Below are 18,499 nucleotides of genomic sequence, written 5' to 3'. Positions count from 1 at the left end.
GAAGATGTCTATGTGGGCATTAACCTGGGCCCCCTCAACCTGGAGGTGCTGGAAGGGCTGGCCAGGGAGACCATGCTGCATGAGTGGAGAAGGGAAGAGGCTGGAACCCAGGAGAAATACAAGAGAAGCTTGTTTGGCAATGATTCTGGAAGGACTGTGTCTGGGTTCACAGATGCCAAAAGGGGATGGGGATTCAGTGAAGTGGCGAAGAGTGGCTGATGCTGGAGAGATGTCAAGATGGATGAAGGCTGATGGAGGTGGCTCCTAGGAGACCAGCGGTGACGCTGGAACAAGCAGTGTCGGTTGGAGTGGGAGGGGGAGATGGGAGTAACGGCAGGACAGAGTGAGAAGGTAGGATGGTGACTCCAGCCAAGACGGGTCGCAGCAGGAAGCTGGGTGTTGGTTAGAGAGGGAGAGATTTTAGAGTAGCCGGTGCTGAAGCGGAGGACGGAGAGGTGTGGCGGTTTGTGGTGTTTTGAGCTCTGCCACCTTCTGAAGATCTGATGGAAGCTCTGAGAGACCCACCTTCCCTGCAAACTTGACCCCCACACAGATTTTATATCCTGTGGTGCAGAGTTTACAGACTCTGAAGCCTACCCGGGACCCCAGGAGGAGCCGCCAGGGTCAGGGAAGAAAGAGGGTGCTGGGCTGCGGGGGGGGGCGGCGGTGCCTAAGTGGGGACCATCAGGCCTTTCCTTGGAGCCCTTGCCTCTCTCTTTGATTCAAGGCCACACTTCCTCTCTTTCACTAGGCCTGGCCCCATTTTACAGGTGGGAAAACAGGCAGGAGGGCTGGAGTTACCATGCATAACTCCTTTCGGCAGAGGCGGGAGGCAACCCAGCGCTGCTGAGCCACGTGGTCTAGTCAGCCTCTGACTGAGTCCCCTCGCCGTCCTCTCCTGCGCCACAGTGACATTAAATTACAGGATTCAAACGTGTAATTTCCTAAACTTAAATGTGATTTATCTTAATAGGACTTTGTACCAGGTCACTTTATCATGCACAGTGTCAGGGACCAGATCTATTAGTCACAGCCACTATACTGAATCAGAGAAGCTGGAGCTTGGAGTGACCTTGAGGGGTCAAGCTTGTGTCCAACTCAGCAGCCCCCAGCCCTGGGCAGCCCCTCGCCCCATGCTGGCAGCCTGTGAGTGGCAGCTGGGTTCAAGTGTGAGCAGAAAAGGAGAGGCCCAACCTTCACAAACCTCTCATCCTGCTTGGGGTCTAGCTTAAAGCCTTGTTGCTTTAAGTCTTTTCAAGTAAAGAGACTACGTGTATGATGCCGGTTCCGCGTCTGCGTGCCTGGGTTCTGGTGTGGCTAGTAACCAGGCTGGGCTGTTCACTAGATCAATGCGTCAGAGTCATAGTATCTCAGGGCAGGAAGATGGTGGGTATATCACATCATTCATTAATTCATCAGTTCATTCATTCAGTCATTTCATAGTTTAGAAAGGCCAGGCTTGCTGTACAGATGGAGAAACAAAAACCGAGAGGAGAAGTGACTTGCCCAAGGTCACACCTGCCCAAGGGTAGCAGCAGAGCTTGGATTCAAACCCAGGCCTCCCCAGTCCCTGGCCAGGTCGTCTTGTCCTACCTCCAGATGACGTGTGCTCTTTGAAGGTGGCGGTAGGGGGAGCAGACGGTTGATGTTTATGTCTGTGATGAACGGAGTTCCGCTGGGCAACTTGATTTTCAGCCTTTGTGACTTTGGGAAGACAGAGGGTGATCGAAAGAATGTATTTTTCTAATGAAACACACCTTTGGAAATCCAATATACCACTCTGTCAGCCTCCCGAGTCAGGGGAGGATGGATGGGGAAGATCTGTTGTTAGCAAGCCTGCCGTTGACAAGTTGATCTAAATGTGTGCAAGCTGTTCGGTCTCTCTGAGCGCCAGCCAGACTCCAGATATGTGCTGAAGAAATCCAAATGCAGAGAGGTGGGGCTCCCACGGCAGTTCTGAGCTGCGGTCCTGGACCCAGGTCACTGGAGCTTGAACCCTGAAAGGCAGCTTGACCACTTAATATCTGTGTGGCCGGCCAGGCAGATACTCTGATACTCGCTGTCTTGATTTCCTGTTCGGTAAAGCCGGGGTAGTTGAACTTAGCTCATCAGGTTGTTTTGAGGATAAAGGAGAGAAGGGATGTAAGATGTGTAGCGTGGGGCTGGGTAGATACACCGCGAACCCTCCACACTGCTGGCTTTTTTTGTATAAGCCCAACCTGTAACCCTGGCTTTTATTAAACACACTGTTACCTTCTTTTCCCAAACCCAGAAGGGACAGAGCACGGTCTTCCTGGGGCAGAATTTGCCCCCCTATTTGGTAATCTCAGACACGTGCTCCTGAATTGAGCGGAGGAGTGGGTGTAACCCTCTGAGACCCTCAGTCTTTGCAAGCCCCTTCCTCGTGGGCCCCAGGTTACAAGCTCATAAAACGAGGGAAGGAAGCCCCTTTAGTTTCCCTGTTCCTGGTGTTGGAGTGACATAAGTTCCTGTGTGTCAGGAGCAGTGCAGAAACCAGGGATGTTAAAGGTGGCTTAGAACCAGGTGTTATGGTCTGAACTCGGCTGACTAGGACACCCATGTGGACAGACTGCTGCTGGGAGGTGGAGGGGACGTAGGGGCACCGGGGGCAGAGGGGCACAAATGAGAGAGGGCAGTTTTGTGGATTCTGGTTAGGAGGGGCTTCGGGGAGGTGACGTTTGAGCTCATCGTTGAAGGAAGAGGAGGAGGTTCTGAGTTTTTAATTCAATTTGACAAAGATGGGAAGTTCCCTGAATTACTGCACAGATGGAGACTTAGATGTGGGAAGGACGTTGGCTCCAGGAATGGGGGACTCATAGGTTTGGCGGGGGGGGGGAGGGGGAGAGGGGGAGAGAGAGAGAGGTGTGTGTGTGTGTGTGTGTGTGTGTGTGTGTGTGTGTGTGTGTGTGTGTGTGTAGCTTGGTTAATGCAGCAAGACAAGGAGGAAGCCTGGGTGCGGGTGGGGCTGGGAGAGAGGTGGCACTGAGCGTATGGCAGGCTTGGCATTTACTCCCTCAAATCAACAAGTCACTGCAGAAGAGGCAGCTAATCTCCATCAGGGGGCCTTCCAGAGGGTGTGATGCTTAAGCTGGAAGCTGAAGGCCTGGGGAATGGCTAAACTAGGCGGGGAGACTTGCAAGCACAGAATCCCAGGGCTTGCAGAGGATGGAGGGAGGACAGCTAGAGGGACAGACAGCCTTGTCGCCTTCAGCCCTGAGTCGAGGGTGAGAATGGAAGGGGGTGGTAGAGATAATGCACGGGCAGAAGTTGGGGCCAAATCACTCAGCACCTTACAAGCCCTGCATCTGCTAGGATCCAAGACAGGTCACAGGCAAGGGGTGGATGAGATCGGGGTTCCTTCAGTTCAAAACCCCGTCCCCAGGAGACTCGAGCTGCCCGGGCTCTCCCCTCTGCACATCCCAGCAGACGATGCTGTTTGGTTGATTGGCCCTTGACTGTGCCATCTGTTTACCTGGGCACAGAGGATGCCAGTCATCACTTAGATTGTTAAATGCTCATAGAGACACCCCTGCCCCTCAGCCCTGCGCCTTGCTGGGCCAAATGCAGATTTGTGGCTCGTTCTGTGGAATCCATTCTGCACTACGAGAGTATGCTATTACACAGTGTTTATGGATGGCTGAGTCTAAAATATCCATTCTGGAGCCCACTGAAGGATGAAATTCCTTGTTACTTTCATAGATTCTCTTGTCTTATTTTTCTCCCCCTGTGGAGGAACATAAAGCATTCGTATTTTTAGCTTAAAGCCTGGTCATTTTTCTAATCATACCTGAGTGAGAAGGAAAAGCCTTTTAGGGGGAGATGGTTTGATGAAGACAGTCACAGCCTGGAAGGAGTCCCCTAAAGCAACCCCCTTCCAGCCAGGGTCTCTAATTTGTCATGTTTCAGCCACATCTGGACACTGAGAGCGGCAGCTCAGACTGTCTCAGCATTTGTCAATGACACTGACGCTCACCAGGACTCAGGACTTAACTGCTAGGCAGAGGTTGCCATGCAGCCCAGCCTAGACGCCCACCCAAGAAGGAAATAGGACCGGTGCTGAAGACTTGAGTCCTCATTCCCCTCTCTCTATGGTTGGCACGTCAGTGCTCTTGGGGATTTTATAAAATGTCCCAACACTCCCTCATTCTGGACGGAAATACTTTGAACCCCACTGGCTTCACCTCTGTCCCACGTCCGTCATGATTCCCCGCGGCCCAGCAGGTCCTGCCTTCTCCTTGTTTGCCAAATTAGCCTTTTCTGCTGGTCCCAGGTAGAATCGTACACTCCCTGCCTTTGACCTCCAGCACAGCACCTGCCACGCACTGTGGCATTCATGCCTTTTTATGCCCGGTGCCGCCATCCTTTATGTCTTACCAACGTTTGGATCTTCTACGTACAGTTTCACCTGACACCAAAAAGACACATGCTGAATGAATGAACACATGAGTGAATTGATGGAGAAGCACTTCCACCAACAGCCTAGAACCTGTTTCACTGTAAAGACTGTATCTAACCCACATGGAGCATCTCCCCTTGCCCATGTGTACATCACTGTGCCGTGTACACAGAATTTCACCTACGGCATCTCACTCAGCAATGATATCATTAGCAACGATGTTAGCGTATCCCAGTCTGTGTGATGGAGTTTGAACTACATGCAGCAGGGCAGTGAGACAGGCACAGACCTCGTCCTCTCGGAGCATATAGTCTGGGTGGAGGTGGCCAGTTGCACAGGGTACGGGGGTAGCAGAGTTCCAGGACAGGCAGAATGCAGGATGCTATGGGAGCTCAGGACAGAGTCTCTCACTCACACTGGTAGTTCCTGGAGGGATCCCCAGGGAAGGGATTTTTATACAGAGACAGGAATTCCAGCCCAAAAGCATGCGGAAGGGTTCCAAGCAGAGGGAGCACATGCAGGAAGGGCTGGGGACTCAGCGTGACTCTGGAGGGTATCCAGGCTGGAGGCTGTGGGCTGCTTTGGGTGGTTACAGCAGACCTAGCTGTGTCTGCTTCACCTCTGGATGCCTTCCCTTCCCTTGGTCTGGTGTCGAAAGGCCAGAGGAAGCCCCTTTGCTCTCGGGGTGGGGGACCAGCCATGGGCAGTGCCCTGCATGCCTGCTCCTGAGGCTTCAGGGTGTGTCCTGGAGGGATGTTGTCCTCCTCAGTGAGTCAGCCCCATTGTCTCATGTCGTCTCTCTTCCTCCGAACATTGTTCAGGCAGCAGCCCAGCCCACCTGTGAATTGCTAATCTCCCCGCAGCCCCCGGAGGCCTCCTGGTATCACAGGGCGCCCAGAAGGCAGGCACATGTGGCTGAACATCTCTTGCTATTGATACCGATTTCAGTCTGTCACTTAACCTCTGAGGCTTTCTTCTCCCTTAGAATGGGAATACTGCACCCACTTCCTTGGCTTGTTTTGAGGATTAAATACAAAAGCACATAGTACGTGCTTTACGCCACCGCTGCTTTCCCTTCTTTTCCATTAACAGAACACCCAGAGCTCGTGTACTGGTCATTCAACTCTAGCTAATCACGATGCCAGCACTTACAGCACGTCAGCACCTTGCCATGCACTTTGCCACATTGCACCCTCTGGCGATGCTGTAATGCCCACTTGACAGATTTGGAAACAGGGGCTCAAAAAGGTAGAGTTACTTTCCTGGAGTCCCAAACTAGTCAAACTAGTAAGCTGGGAACCTGGCCCTGGCAGTGTGATCCCAGAGCCCTCGCTCCTCAACACCTCCCCAGACCCCGTCCCAGGCCCTCCTGAGCCGGCTTGGTGCAGAGGAGCTGGCGGGGCCCCGTTCATACACCTTCCAGTCCTTCTTGAGAAGGTTGCTGTTAGCAGCTAACACTCGGCCAGGGAGAAGCACACAGTTGTAAATAACCATCGTAGGAGAACAGGAGGGCCGTTCTTGACCCCATATCCTGACAAGTCATTCTCTCCCCAGGCTCCCCTTTAATTGGAGGAACAGGAGCAGGCTCGTCGGATGCAAGCCTGTGTGCCGGGATTCAGCCAACAGACACGGGCAGTTGTTGATTACATCAAACGCATCCCCAGGCCCATGGAGGAGGTGACCACATGTGTTACCAGCATCACAGTTCCCTCCAGGGCGAGGCTCCAGAGCTTTTCCAAGGGAATCCTGAGGTGGTCTGGCTCAAAGCCTGGGTGGCCTGTCTGCTTCTTCCAAAGGGAGGATGACGGCCAGGAGTGCAGACTTCGATGCCTACGGATGCCAGGTGGGTTCCTACGTCACCTCACTTCATTATCCCATAATACCCACTAGGGACGCTTTATAGATGAACAAGCTGAAGCTCTAGGGGGCTAATGATGTCACTGTCAGTCACACAGATTGTCTAGATTCAAACTTGGGTCTGTCTGGACTCGAATCTATGCTGGTCTGCCTGTTTCCCAGCTGGGCACCTTCTTGGGGGTACATGGTGCACGCCGAGATTGAGGTAGGAGCCGCTGGCTAGGAGCAGAGGCTGCCAGAGGTGCTTTCAAAGACCAGAGCAAGATATGGGCAGTGTTCAGGTGCAGGCGTCAGAGGCACGCTCCACCTCTCCACCTCACCAAAGCCTCACACCACCCGGTAAAGTGGGTGCTGTCATTGTGCCCATTTGACAGTGGAGGAAACTGAGGCCACTGTGGAATGAGAAAGGCTGGTCAGTGAGGCAAGGGTGGCGGGGCTCAGGTGAGGAATCAGCACTGGAAGGTCTCCTCCAGGTGTCCTGGCGGTGGCAGGGCGAATGAGGGAGGCGACTGCCGTCTGTGCTTTGGAACTGAGGCACTGGAGCGGGGACTCATGAATGAGACTGATGCCTGGGAGCAGAGCGCATGTCCCACAGCGGGGACAGTCAAGGTGAGGGTAGCGACAGCTTTATCTCTAGGGAGGCGGTTATCCCAAGACTCAGTCTGGGACACGGGGTGGGGCTGCCTTTGGAATGAGGCAGAAGCCTAGTTCTCAGGAGGAGGCCTGGCGTCTGCACCCCCCCTGCAGGGAGTGAAGCCCACCTGCAGAGAGAGGACAAGGGGGGAAGTCAGCCCCAGGTGGGGGGCCTGCCCTTCTTCCGTGGGCTGGGCTGAGCCTCTCAGTTGGGTCCATCAGCCCCTGAGTGGGGCGGTGGAGAGGGGTGGGTAGGGCGGCAGCCGGCAGACAGGATGCCCCCATCCTCCAGCTCTCTGCTAAGTGTTCCATTTCTCCCGTCTCCTGCGAAGCAGGTGACTGCTGGCTTCTTCAGGGGAGTGGGCCTCACTTCGTGGCTGGGCACCGCATGAACTGAGGCACCATTCGTGCTTCCAGAAAAATGCCGGTTGGGGGACAGGGGAAGGGAGGGAAGGAGGAAGATGAGCAGCCCTTCCCACCGCCTGGCTGAGCACTGCTCAGGTCTCCCGTGGTGAAGAAGAAAGGCTCGGGCTGCCTTTTCACAAAGGGCTCTGGGTTTTCCCAGCACATGACAGAACGCCCCAGGGTCTCTGTCCTCTGGAAGAGAAATGCACAAGACATCAGAGGATGGGGGTTAAGTGGGAAGGAGGGAGGCAAAGACGGAGAATCAGAGAGCAGCAGCCATCCCTGGGCAGAGCCCCTGCTGGCCATGCCCACACGGAGCTGGCTTCGCACTCAGGGTTCCACACAGAGTCCATTGCTGAGCCTCGTGAGACATAGCCTCTCTATCCCATTGGCTAGAAATAATTGCTCTGCACCAGGCCCTGCCACGGGGAGGAAGGGGACTGGCATTAGGTAAGCTGGGTCTGCATGGGGTCTCCGTGGAAGAGGAGGCATTGAGCTTGGTCTGCATTTCCTTTGTAAAAGGGTTTTTCCTCCCATGTAGGGCATGCCCTCTTGTCTGGTTCTGGCTCCCATCTATCACAACCCTAGGATCTTCCCTCCTCTGGCCACCCTTCTGCTTCTTGCATCTTGAATCTCAATCTCTCTCTCTCCCCCTCTCTCCAAATCACTCTGACCACAACCTACAAAAGTACTCAACTACAACCCACGTTCAACAACAGAGAGCACCTTCGCAACCTCCCAGCCTTTCATCCACCTACCTCCCTTTGAGACTTCTCTCCTTGCCTCATTCACTTCCCAGTCAATCATCTTAAAAGAACTGTCCGCATTTATTTGCACCGTCTATTCTTGTGTCACTATCACTTTTACCACCCAACTCTATGGAAACGGTTTTCTAAAAATACCAGGGGACCCCCTAAGTGTTACATCGTAATGACTCACCACTTCTTATCCTACATTAGATGCTGTTGACTATGAGTTTCTGCTCCCAGCCCCTTTCTCCTGTGAATCTGGTGACCCTTCCCTCTTCTGGTCCTTCTACGTCTCTGCTCGTTCCCTTGGGTGTTGATGGTCTTCAGGTTTTTGTCCTCATTCCTCTGTTCTCACTGCTTTTGCTGGAACAACCTCTGGAAGCCTACGGGCTTCTTCCACCATCTACCTACACACTTAGGACACCAAAATCTCTTTCTCCTCAGCTCCACTCGGAACTTCACATTGATGTGTGGCTCTAGGGGAGCCGGAGTGATGCTCCTGATGAGACAAGATTGGGGACTGCCAGGGTGGGTGTTTCAGAAAGATAGACTAAGTTGTTGTGAGTTGTTGTGAATGTAGGCAAAACAATAGCCTTTTAATTCCATTTAGATAGGAAGCAGAATTCAACTAGAAACTCATAGCCACATAGTTTTATTTGCCCACTTTCTAGCCTGCACCTTTGTCATAAATTAGTTGACTATACATGCATGGGTTTATTTTTGGGTTCTCTGTTCTGTTCCATTGATCTATGTGTCAGTTTTCTATGCCAATACCATACTGTTCTGATTTTAATAGCTTTGTAATATAATTTGAAATAAGAGAGAGGAATGCCTCCAGCTTTGTACTTTTTTCTCAACATTGCTTTGGCTTATTTGGGGTCTTTTCTGATGCCATATAAATTTTAAGATTGTTTATTTCTATGAAAAATGCCACTGGAATTTTAATGGGACTCTGTAGATTGCTTTGGGTCATATGGACATTTTTTTTTTTAATTAATTTATTTTTTGGCTGTGTTGGGTCTTCGTTGCTGCATGAGGGCCTTCTCTAGTTGCGGCGAGCAGGAGCTACTCTTCATTGTGGTGTGCGGGCTTCTCGTCGCGGTGGCCTCTCTTGTTGTGGAGCACGGGCTCTAGGCGCATGGGCTTCAGTAGTTGTGGTGTGTGGGCTCAGTAGTTGTGGCTCATGGACCCTAGAGAGCAGGCTCAGTAGTTGTGGTGTATGGGCTTAGTGGCTCCGTGGCATGTGGGATCTTCCGATACCAGGGCTCAAACCCGTGTCCCCTGCATTATCAGGCAGATTCTCAACCACTGGGCTGCCAGGGAAGTCCTGGACATTTTAACAATATTAATTTTTCCAATCCAGGGGCATGGAATATCTTCCCATTTATTTGTGTCGTCTTCAATTTGTTTCATCAATGTTATATAGTTTTCATTGTACATACAGGTCTTTCACCTATTTGGTTAAATTTATTCCTAGGTATTGTATTCTTTTTGATGCAATTGTAAATGGGATTGTTTTCTTCATTTCTCTTTCTGATAGTTTGTTGTTAGTGAACAGAAATGCCACAGATTTTTATGTTTGTTTTATATCCTACAACTTTACTGAATTTGTTTATTAGTTCTAACACCTTTTGGTGGAGTATTTAGGGTTTTCTGTATATCATATCATGTCATCTGCAAATAGTGATAGTTTTACTTTTCTTCCAATTTGGGTGACTTTTATTTCTTTTTCTTGCCCAATTTCTCTGGCTGGGACTTCCAATATTATATTGAATAAAAGTGGCAAGAGTGGGCATCCTTGTCTTGTTCCTGACCTTAGAAGAAAAGCTTTCATCTTTTTTACCTTTGAGTATGATGTTAGCTGTAACCCAGGTTTAAAAAAAAATTTTACTGTAGTAAAATACATATAACGTAAAATTTACTATCTTAACCATTTTTGAGTGTAAAGTTCAGTGGTATAAGTACATTCACATTGCTGTGCAACCATCACCACCATTCTTCTCCAGAAGTCTTTTCATCTTGCAAAACTGAAACTTTCTACCCGTTAAATAACTACCCCTTTTCCCCTGTTCCCTAGCCCGTGGTAACCACCGTTGTACTTTCCGTGTCTGTGAATTTGACTACTCCAGGTAGCTCCTGTAAGTGGAATCATGCAGTTTTGTCTATGAATGGCTTATTTTACTTAGCATGATGCTCTCAAGTTTCATCCGTGTTGTAGCATGTGTCAGAATTTCCTTCTTTTTTAAGGTTGAATAATACTCCATGGTATATATAAGCATGCACCCAGGTTTTCTTTTTTTTTTTTTTTAACATCTTTGTTGGAGTATAATTGCTTTACAATGATGTGTTAGTTTCTACTGTATAACAAAGTGAATCAGCTATACATATATCCCCATATCTCCTCCCTCTTGCGTCTCTCTCCCACCCTCCCTATTCCACCCCTCTAGGTGGACACAAAGCACGGAGCTGATCTCCCTGTGTTATGCGGCTGCTTCCCACTAGCTATCTATTTTACATTTGGTAGTGTATATATGTCCATGCCACTCTCTCACTTCGTCGCAGCTTACCCTTCCCCCTCCCCATGTCCTCTGCACCCAGGTTTTAACTGATGAGCTTCAAGTTGGAAGCTGGTTTGAGGTCTTCTTTTGTGTCTAAATATGAGTTTTATAGCTCAAAGGAGTTTTACAGGAAAGAAACATGAAGATTGAAAAGTAGATTCCCCCTCCCCCCAACTACACCCATCTTTATGGCCTTTATGTTCACTGAGTTTATTTTCAATCCTTTCTCCCTTAGACTTCAGTAAAATCTTTTCCTCTAATTATGCTAAAGGAAACAAAGGAAAACATGGAAGCCCAGACTCAGGTCTTAGGTGGGAAGCAGGACACCACGCCCCAGAGTGTGTTGTAATGAGGTCAGTGGGTAGCAAACTGAGTTACCTGCAGGGAAATGGCAAAATGGGGTCAGAGCTTTGGGCCACTGGGTCCTGACATCCCACCCATCCACGGGGGTGACTCTTGTAGTTTTGGCCAGTTCTTCCTTGTACATACAGAGTGTTGAAGACTATGCTGTGTTTTTATATTTTCTCAGCTTGTGGCATGCAGGTGGGCAGGAAGAACTCAAACCACACCTCACCTTGGGAATTCTTCCCCTCCTCGGGTCAGAACCACGCCTTTGATATATTGCTGTTTGGAAGAGAATGTGTTGTGTCCCAATTTCTATTTTATGGTGCCTCTTTGTTCTTACACTGCTACTTTTCTACAAAGAAATATTTGTAGAAATGCTGGATGCAATAGGAAGCTTTGGAATGAGAAAAATGGAGATTCTGTAAGCCTACTTGGAAACCACGATTCTGCCCAAAAGTTAAATTTATTTTGAAAAAGCCTAAACTGATGATTCCCTGCTCCTGGTTTAATCTCTCCTTCTATCTCCCCTTCTCTTGCCCTGTCCTCCTCCCTTTCTGTCTCATGCAGGCTCACATAAGGGCTACATGGGGAAAATGACTCTTGACTCTTTTGTTCTTATCCATTGAAAGTGTGGCCTGTGCCTGCTGGCTGTCTGGAAACCTTACAGGCTTGCCTTCTGTCGCCCCTGTGAGTGGCTGAATTACCATTTCTCACCCTGCCCTCAAAGAGAGTTTGTTACCAAAGCCCAAGGTACAAGGGAGGCCAAGGAAGCCAGCTCAGAGGCAAGTAGAGCCTTGAGGATTGCAGCAGGAGTATAGCTGGGTTTTTTTTTTTTTTTCCCTCTAAAGAAAGCTTTTAAAGGTTATCAAGTTACTCCCTTTCAGACAGAGCAGCAATACCAGAGATGATGGTTGTTGAAGGAAAGTTGACAAAGTTGAAAGTGGGTCAAGAGGTTGGAGAGAGGAAGCTCTTCTCAGCATATTGAAAGGGCATAATCTGAATTTAGCGAGAAAAACGAGGTTCTTGGTTCAAATTCCAACCCCCTTCAGGGTCTAGTGAACTTGAGTAAATCATTTACTTTCTCTGGGCTTCAGCAGAAAGATGTTCCATTTGGTTTCATGAAAACCTGGATTTACTGTGGTACTATCACTCTCTAGATGATGTTTAGCCATCTCTCTGTGTCCTTATCTCAAAGTGGAGATTAGAATGTCCATTCATTTGGGGAGCCTTTTGCAAGGAAGACTCTTAGATCACTCAAGCTCGGTGAATGTCGTTCCCAGATACTGTTACGGGATGATGATAAAGATAACTAAATGGCCCTTGCTGAAAATCCAGCTGTCCTCCCAATGCTCTTGCACAGTGCCATGGCCATTTTTTTTTTTTCCATATCTCCTTTCTTTACTTTCCAAAGAGTACATATATCCACTTATACTCAGAATAGCAAAAGCTAAGGATCAAATATTTGCTCCCTCTCAAATACCAACACAACAAAAATGTACGTTACACACCCAGACATTATTTTAGAGTTATTGACTTACTAAAAATTATTATCTTCTAATGTTTTAATTTTTCTTCTTACCAGTTTCTTCATTTTTTCCCCCTGCAAAACTGTTCATTCACTAAACTGTGTAAATTCCTGGACCCGTTTCATAGCAACCTACTTAGTCATCAACTTCTTCCTGTTAATAAGAGAATCATTGTGATAATATATCATCCGAGGTATATAAGAGTCACCAGACTAAATCTCTTAATCCTGGGCTGTTGAAGTGTTCATCAGTAATTGCTATTTTAGCTCATACACCAGCATTTTGGCCATGGCCATTTTTGAAAGGAGACGTCTAACAAATCCGAGCTCCGTCTACATATGGCTCGGCTCCCTTTTTCCAGAGATGCACAGGGCTGCGCCATTTTGAATGAAACCCAGTCTGTTCGATTTCTTTGCGAGTGTGTTTATTTACCCAACACGTGTTGTTATATCTTCTCTCAGTGTGTGTTCTTCTCCCGCATTTCAAGGTAGAAGAGCCATTACAACTAATGAGAGCTCCTTTCTAGCTCGTGTGCCACTTAGAATGGTCAAGAGTGTGCTCGAATTTTAACCTTTCAATGCATCTCTGTAATGGCATGTCACCTTTAAAAACTGAGATATCAGCTTCTCTCTAAAAGGAATAGACACTGATTTTCAACCTGAAAGCCACCCCTCATCCTTCCAGGCGCCTCATTTATGTTGAGGACGTGATAAAACACCACGAGATGGAAAGACAGGAACTGCTTGTGGAACATGTCCACTCTGCCGGGATCCATGTTACAAATGAGGCAAATGCCTCGAAGTATGCCGCATTCTCATTGCATTTAAGCACTGCTCCAGGATCTTGCATCACGTCACTAGGAGATGCATGGCTGGCAGCCCTATTTTTCTCAGAGGCTTCAATATCACCTAAAGTGAATTTATGTTGCCAGGAAAGGCATTTTAAGAATTGATGCATTAGGAATAATTGTCTTCTAGATGCTCACCTCAGCTGATGGATTCATTCTGCTCTTTTATCCCCACTGCTGTGGAAGCAGCCCCCCCCCCCTTTTCATCATCAGTCATTATCCTGGAAACTTCTCTCATCCACATGAAGCTCTTAACTGCTCCCTGAATGCACCAGGCGCCTCACCTGAATGGTAAAGCCCCACTTACCTTTCCAGACCCAGTTCATCTCTAAACTCTTCCCAGATTCCCTTACACAGGGGTGCTTGCTCCCTCCGTCCTCTGGCATCCTCTAATACTTCCTTTATAACTGCAGTGGCACTCCCACCTTGAACGGCACTTAGCTGTGTGCATGTCTGTCTCTTCTCTTGCACTGTGAGCTCAGGGGTGGCTGCGGGGAACACATTTATCTTTTATCGGCAGCACCTGCCGAATAGTGCCCAGGATATAGCTGCCACTTCTTAGAACTCTGAAGAAGGAGGAGAAGAGAGAAAAGAATGAAAGAAAGAGTGACTATTAAGAGATGCCAAAGCTGGTGTAGGTGGGAGGGGCCGGAAGGCGACTATGCTAAAAGAGGGAGAAGGGACTTTCCTCCTTTATAGTAACACTCCCCTTTCACAAGGGAGTAGATGGAGGCCTGGGAAGAGGAGGCTTCTTGCCCAAAGGTACACGTGATGCAGAGCTGGAGCCATCACTCAGCAAGGCAGGGCAGCTTACTTTCTACAGCAAGACCTCTTAGGCATTGTCTTGAAGGAAGTGAGGGACAGGAAGTGGCTACTGAAGGATGTGCCGAAAATAAGTAAGGAATAAAGCAGACTAGACGTTTCCTCGCTCCTTCTATAGGTGCTTCAGCCTAAATCCTAAGAACTTGTGTGCTCGGCTGGGACTGGAAAAGAGGGTGTGAGCCATGGAACCGTGGAACGATGATGGTCATGGGGCTGACACTGATGGTTGCCTTTCTAGATCCCATCTCCCGTCCCTGTGGCTCACAAGCCCTACTTTATACCCATGACCCTGTGCTTCAGGAGGCTCAGGGAGATTATCCACAGTGATTCAAGTCATGCATGGAAGTTCTACCCCCCTTGCTAAGGGTGGATACAGGCATGAACACGGGTCACAGTTCTGGTCAATGACACTGGAGGACCAGTCTTCCTCAATGTCAAAATGAGACCTTTGTAAGGTTGCCAGATATAGTAAAAAAACAAAAACAAAAACCAGACACCCAGTTAAATTTGAATTTCAGATAAAGGACATGTTTTAGTTTGTGTTCCGTGCGCTATTTGGGTGCCCCATGCAACACCTCTGAGGTATCCTCCTCCAAAATCCTCCAAGCTCTCAGAATGCCTGTGAAACCCATGGGCTGGGAGCGTCACACACACATTTAAACTTTCCAGGGCTCAGACACTTTGGATAAGGACAGTTTCATATTCACAAAGCATGCTTGCTGAAGTCCTCCTTCCGACTTAAAGGGCCGTTCGGTCCTCAAGAGGCATAGTTTTCTGTTTGCTTTTCCTAACAGCATTCTCCTCTTTACCCAGCCTCCAATAAAGTTGACCGTGTTAACGGAGGTCATAGATTTTCTCTTTTACCTGGAGATAGGGCTGTGGGCAACTTTTTAAAGCTATGTAGGAACAGCTGTAGAACATCTAGGATGGCAAGTTGGTTGGAAGGGTGGTGAGTGGTGAGTCACATCTTCACTGCCTTGTCTAGAGAATTCACTGCAGCTCCATTTTCTCATCTGTAAAAGTATTCCTGATCTCATAGTGTTTGAAATGTAAGAATTAAAAAGAGGTGAAACGTGCAAATCGGTGCAGCCACTCTGGAAGACAGTTCAGCAGTTTCTTACAAAACTACACATACTCTTATATGATCCAGCAGTTACACTCCTTGATATTTATCCAAAGGAGTAAAGAGGTTTTATCTACACAGAGCCCTGCACACGGATGTTTATAGCAGCTTTATTCATAATTGCCAAAACTTGGAAGCAACCAAGATGTCCTTCAGTACGTATAGATAACTAATCTGTGGTAGATCCAGTCGATGGCATATTATCCAGTACTAAAAAGAAATGAGCTATTAAGCCATGAATAGGAATGGAGGAAACTTAAATGCATGTTATTAAATGAAAGAATCAAATCTGAAAAGGCTACATACTGTATGATTTCAACTATATGCCATTCTGGAAAAGGCAAAACTGTGGAGACAGGAAGAGGATTAGCGGTTGCCAGGGGCTGGGGAGGGAGATGAATAGGCGAAGTGCAGAGCAGTTTTAGGGCAGCGAAACTGCTCTCTCTGATTCTACAATGATGAATACGTGTCATTCAACATAGTTTAAACCCATAGAATGTACAACGCCAAGAGTAAACCCTGATGTGAATTATGGACTTTGGGAGATAATGACGTGTCAGTGTAGTTTCCAGTTGTAACAAGTGTATCACTCTGGTGGGGATGTTGATAATGGGGGGAGGCTAGGTGTGTATGGGGCCAGGGGATATAGGGAAATCTCTTGCACCTTCCTCTTAATTTTTCCATGAGCTTAAAACTGCTTGAAAAATTAAAGTCTGGGCTTTTTTTTTTAAGAGGTGAAACAGAGCGACGAGCACAAGGATAGGACAGAGTTATTGTTTTCGGAATGGTAACGTTCTTGCCGCTCATTCATGGGGGCGGTGGCTCTGATGTGCTGTTCTAGACTTGTCTCTGCCACTTTTGCTTTGATGACCTCTCTGGGTTTCCATCAGGCTAATGGTAATAATGTTGTGCAGAAGGATTAACTGACTCAGAGCCAGGAGGCCTGGATTTCTGCCTAGCCTCCCACTGCTTCCAAGATAATAAAGATTGGGGAAGCAAAGGGAATCCAGGAAGCACAGCTGTCGAAATGAAATGAGTGATCATGATGATGATGATGGTAACAAACACTGGTACAGATGTCCTCAGTCCTGAAGCTTCTTGGGGGAGATTTATACTTGATAAGGAGACATAAGGCTATTTATTTCATTCGATCAACAGCCCTATTTGGAGCACCAGCATTATGTCAAATCCTGTGCTGGGTATAAGACATGCAGATATAAATAAGACTTAGTGCTTGACCTCAAGGAATATCAGTCTAGTAGGGCAGAAGGCTGATAAACTCATAGTGGCGATGCCATACACTACGAGCTAACCAGATGTCCGAAAGTGAGGTGTGAGGGCACAGAGGGGAATCATGTAAATGAGGCTAGGTGAGAGGGGTTCAGGCAGGGGGTCTCTGGGCCTAGATCCCTCCATGTGATCGAATATGGAAGGGAGCCAAGCAAATGAGAAGAAGAAAAGGTTTGGCAGTAGTTATCGTTAGGGTTTAGTAGGCCCTTCAGTATCTTTGTTTTCCTCCAGCAAAACTCAGGCTGCTGATTCATTAGCAATATTTTAAGTCAAATGTAACTGCTCTGGGTCAGATTTGGGGCCTATGTGGTTGTGAAGTCCTTGGACCATTCTAGCAGATCAAGGGCAAAACTGGTACATCTCAATGGCTTCCTAATACAATTTAAGGAAAAATTTTAGAAACATAATAAATTTTGAAAACAGATTGGCATTCAGTCCAGAGTCAAAAATTAATTTTTTAATAATTCAGCATGCTTCGATTCGATCTCAAAAGTTAATCAGTACAAAATGGAGGAGTGTTTGCCATGTAGACCATACTGATCAGCTTTCAAATCCAGGGGCTGTCACGTGGCGTTAAACTAAGAAACAGAGGACACTTTTGTACAGACCTGTATGCAGGTTCACTGAGAAGGTAGTGTATCAACTCAGGTGTCTTCACATCCTAGAGGAAGCATGCATAAGGCTCCACCCAAGAATCTCAAAGATAGTTGAAAGAAGCTGTCCTAGCATGAAAACTTTCCAAGGTGAGAAAATTGGGGCAGTTTAAGGGACCCTATTCAAGAAAATAAGGGCAGAAGACAAGACCAGCTCCCAATTCATGCATTTAAAGAATTAGGTAATTTTCTTCAAGAGTGACTCTTTCTGCTTAAAATTACATGTACTTTCTAGAATAATTTAGGTATTCTGGAATTTTTCATCAAGAACAAACCATCCCAAGTCTTAATGGCTTAAAAAAGCAGGCTTGGGCTTTCCTGGTGGCGCAGTGGTTGAGAGTCCGCTTGCCGATGCAGGGGACATGGGTTCGTGCCCCGGTTTGGAAAGATACCACATGCTGCGGAGCAGCTGGGCCTGTGAGCCATGGCCGCTGAGCCTGCGCGTCCAGAGCCTGTGCTCCGCAACAGGAGAGGCCACAACAGTGAGAGGCCCGTGTACCACAAAAAAAAAAAAAAAAGCAGCCTTCTATTAGTCTCATAATTCTGTGAGTTGGCTTGGCTGACTCAGCTCATCTCTCTTGAGACCACACATACATCTACCATGGCTGGTTTCTTGGCTGGTGACTTGCTGATCTGGGATGGCCTCACTCAGATGTCTGGCAGTTGACAGAATGCCTTGGTTCTACACGGCCTCTCGTCCTCCAGGTGGCTAAGTTGGGCTTGTTCACAGGGTGATAAGCAGATTTGGGTGAGACTGGGAGTGCTGGTATCAAACCAGGAGTTCGACTTTGGACGTTTTAAGATTGGGATGATACAGATATAGAATAGGCAGCTGGACATAGGAGTCCAGAGTTCAGGAGCAAGGTCTGGGTTAAAGACATATATTTGGAAGTCATCTACAAAGATATCACTTAGAGCCATGAGACTGGGCGAACTCAGCATAGGAGTATGAAGAGAAGTCTAAGGAATAAGTCCTAAGGCTCACTACTGTTGAGCTGTTGGGAAGGTGAGGGAAAAAAACAGGTAAAGAGACTAAGAAGGAGAATCCAATGACCTATAAGGAAAGTAGTGACATACCGGAAACTGAGTGGGGGTGGGGAGAAAGTGGTAGAAGAAGGAGAGGGTCAAACACTGCCAGCAGGTCAAGTAAGAGGGTTGGGGAGTGACCACTGCATTCAGCAATGTGAAGGTCATGGGTGACTTTGATAGGCACTGGTGGATAGTGGTGGTGAAAGTCTTACTGGGGTGGTTTCAGAAGATAATAGGAGGAAAGG

The 18,499-nt window shown here is 48.0% G+C and overlaps 2 long non-coding RNA genes across 2 annotated transcripts in view; one reads left to right on the top strand and one right to left on the bottom strand.

Annotated features, from left to right (window-relative positions):
• The window catches only part of LOC111179356 (uncharacterized), a 181,830-nt gene that overhangs the window by 142,664 nt on the left and 20,667 nt on the right, over positions 1–18,499 (top strand). Inside the window, exon 5 of the long non-coding RNA XR_016390870.1 lies at positions 5,972–18,499. This exon is cut by the window's right edge and continues 20,667 nt beyond it. This is a non-coding gene — a long non-coding RNA (uncharacterized LOC111179356). The remainder of the gene's footprint in view (positions 1–5,971) is intronic.
• The window catches only part of LOC115802518 (uncharacterized), a 110,392-nt gene continuing 105,680 nt past the window's right edge, over positions 13,788–18,499 (bottom strand). Inside the window, exon 5 of the long non-coding RNA XR_016390867.1 lies at positions 13,788–18,499. This exon is cut by the window's right edge and continues 3,993 nt beyond it. This is a non-coding gene — a long non-coding RNA (uncharacterized LOC115802518).

This window comes from Delphinapterus leucas, chromosome 20, assembly GCF_059928025.1.
Source record: "Delphinapterus leucas isolate spDelLeu-1000000601 "Yukka" chromosome 20, BTC_Dleu_Yukka2, whole genome shotgun sequence".
NCBI classification, from domain to species: domain Eukaryota; kingdom Metazoa; phylum Chordata; class Mammalia; order Artiodactyla; family Monodontidae; genus Delphinapterus; species Delphinapterus leucas.
Note: the sequence above shows the minus strand (reverse complement) of the source record. Positions and strands in the feature narration are given on the sequence as shown.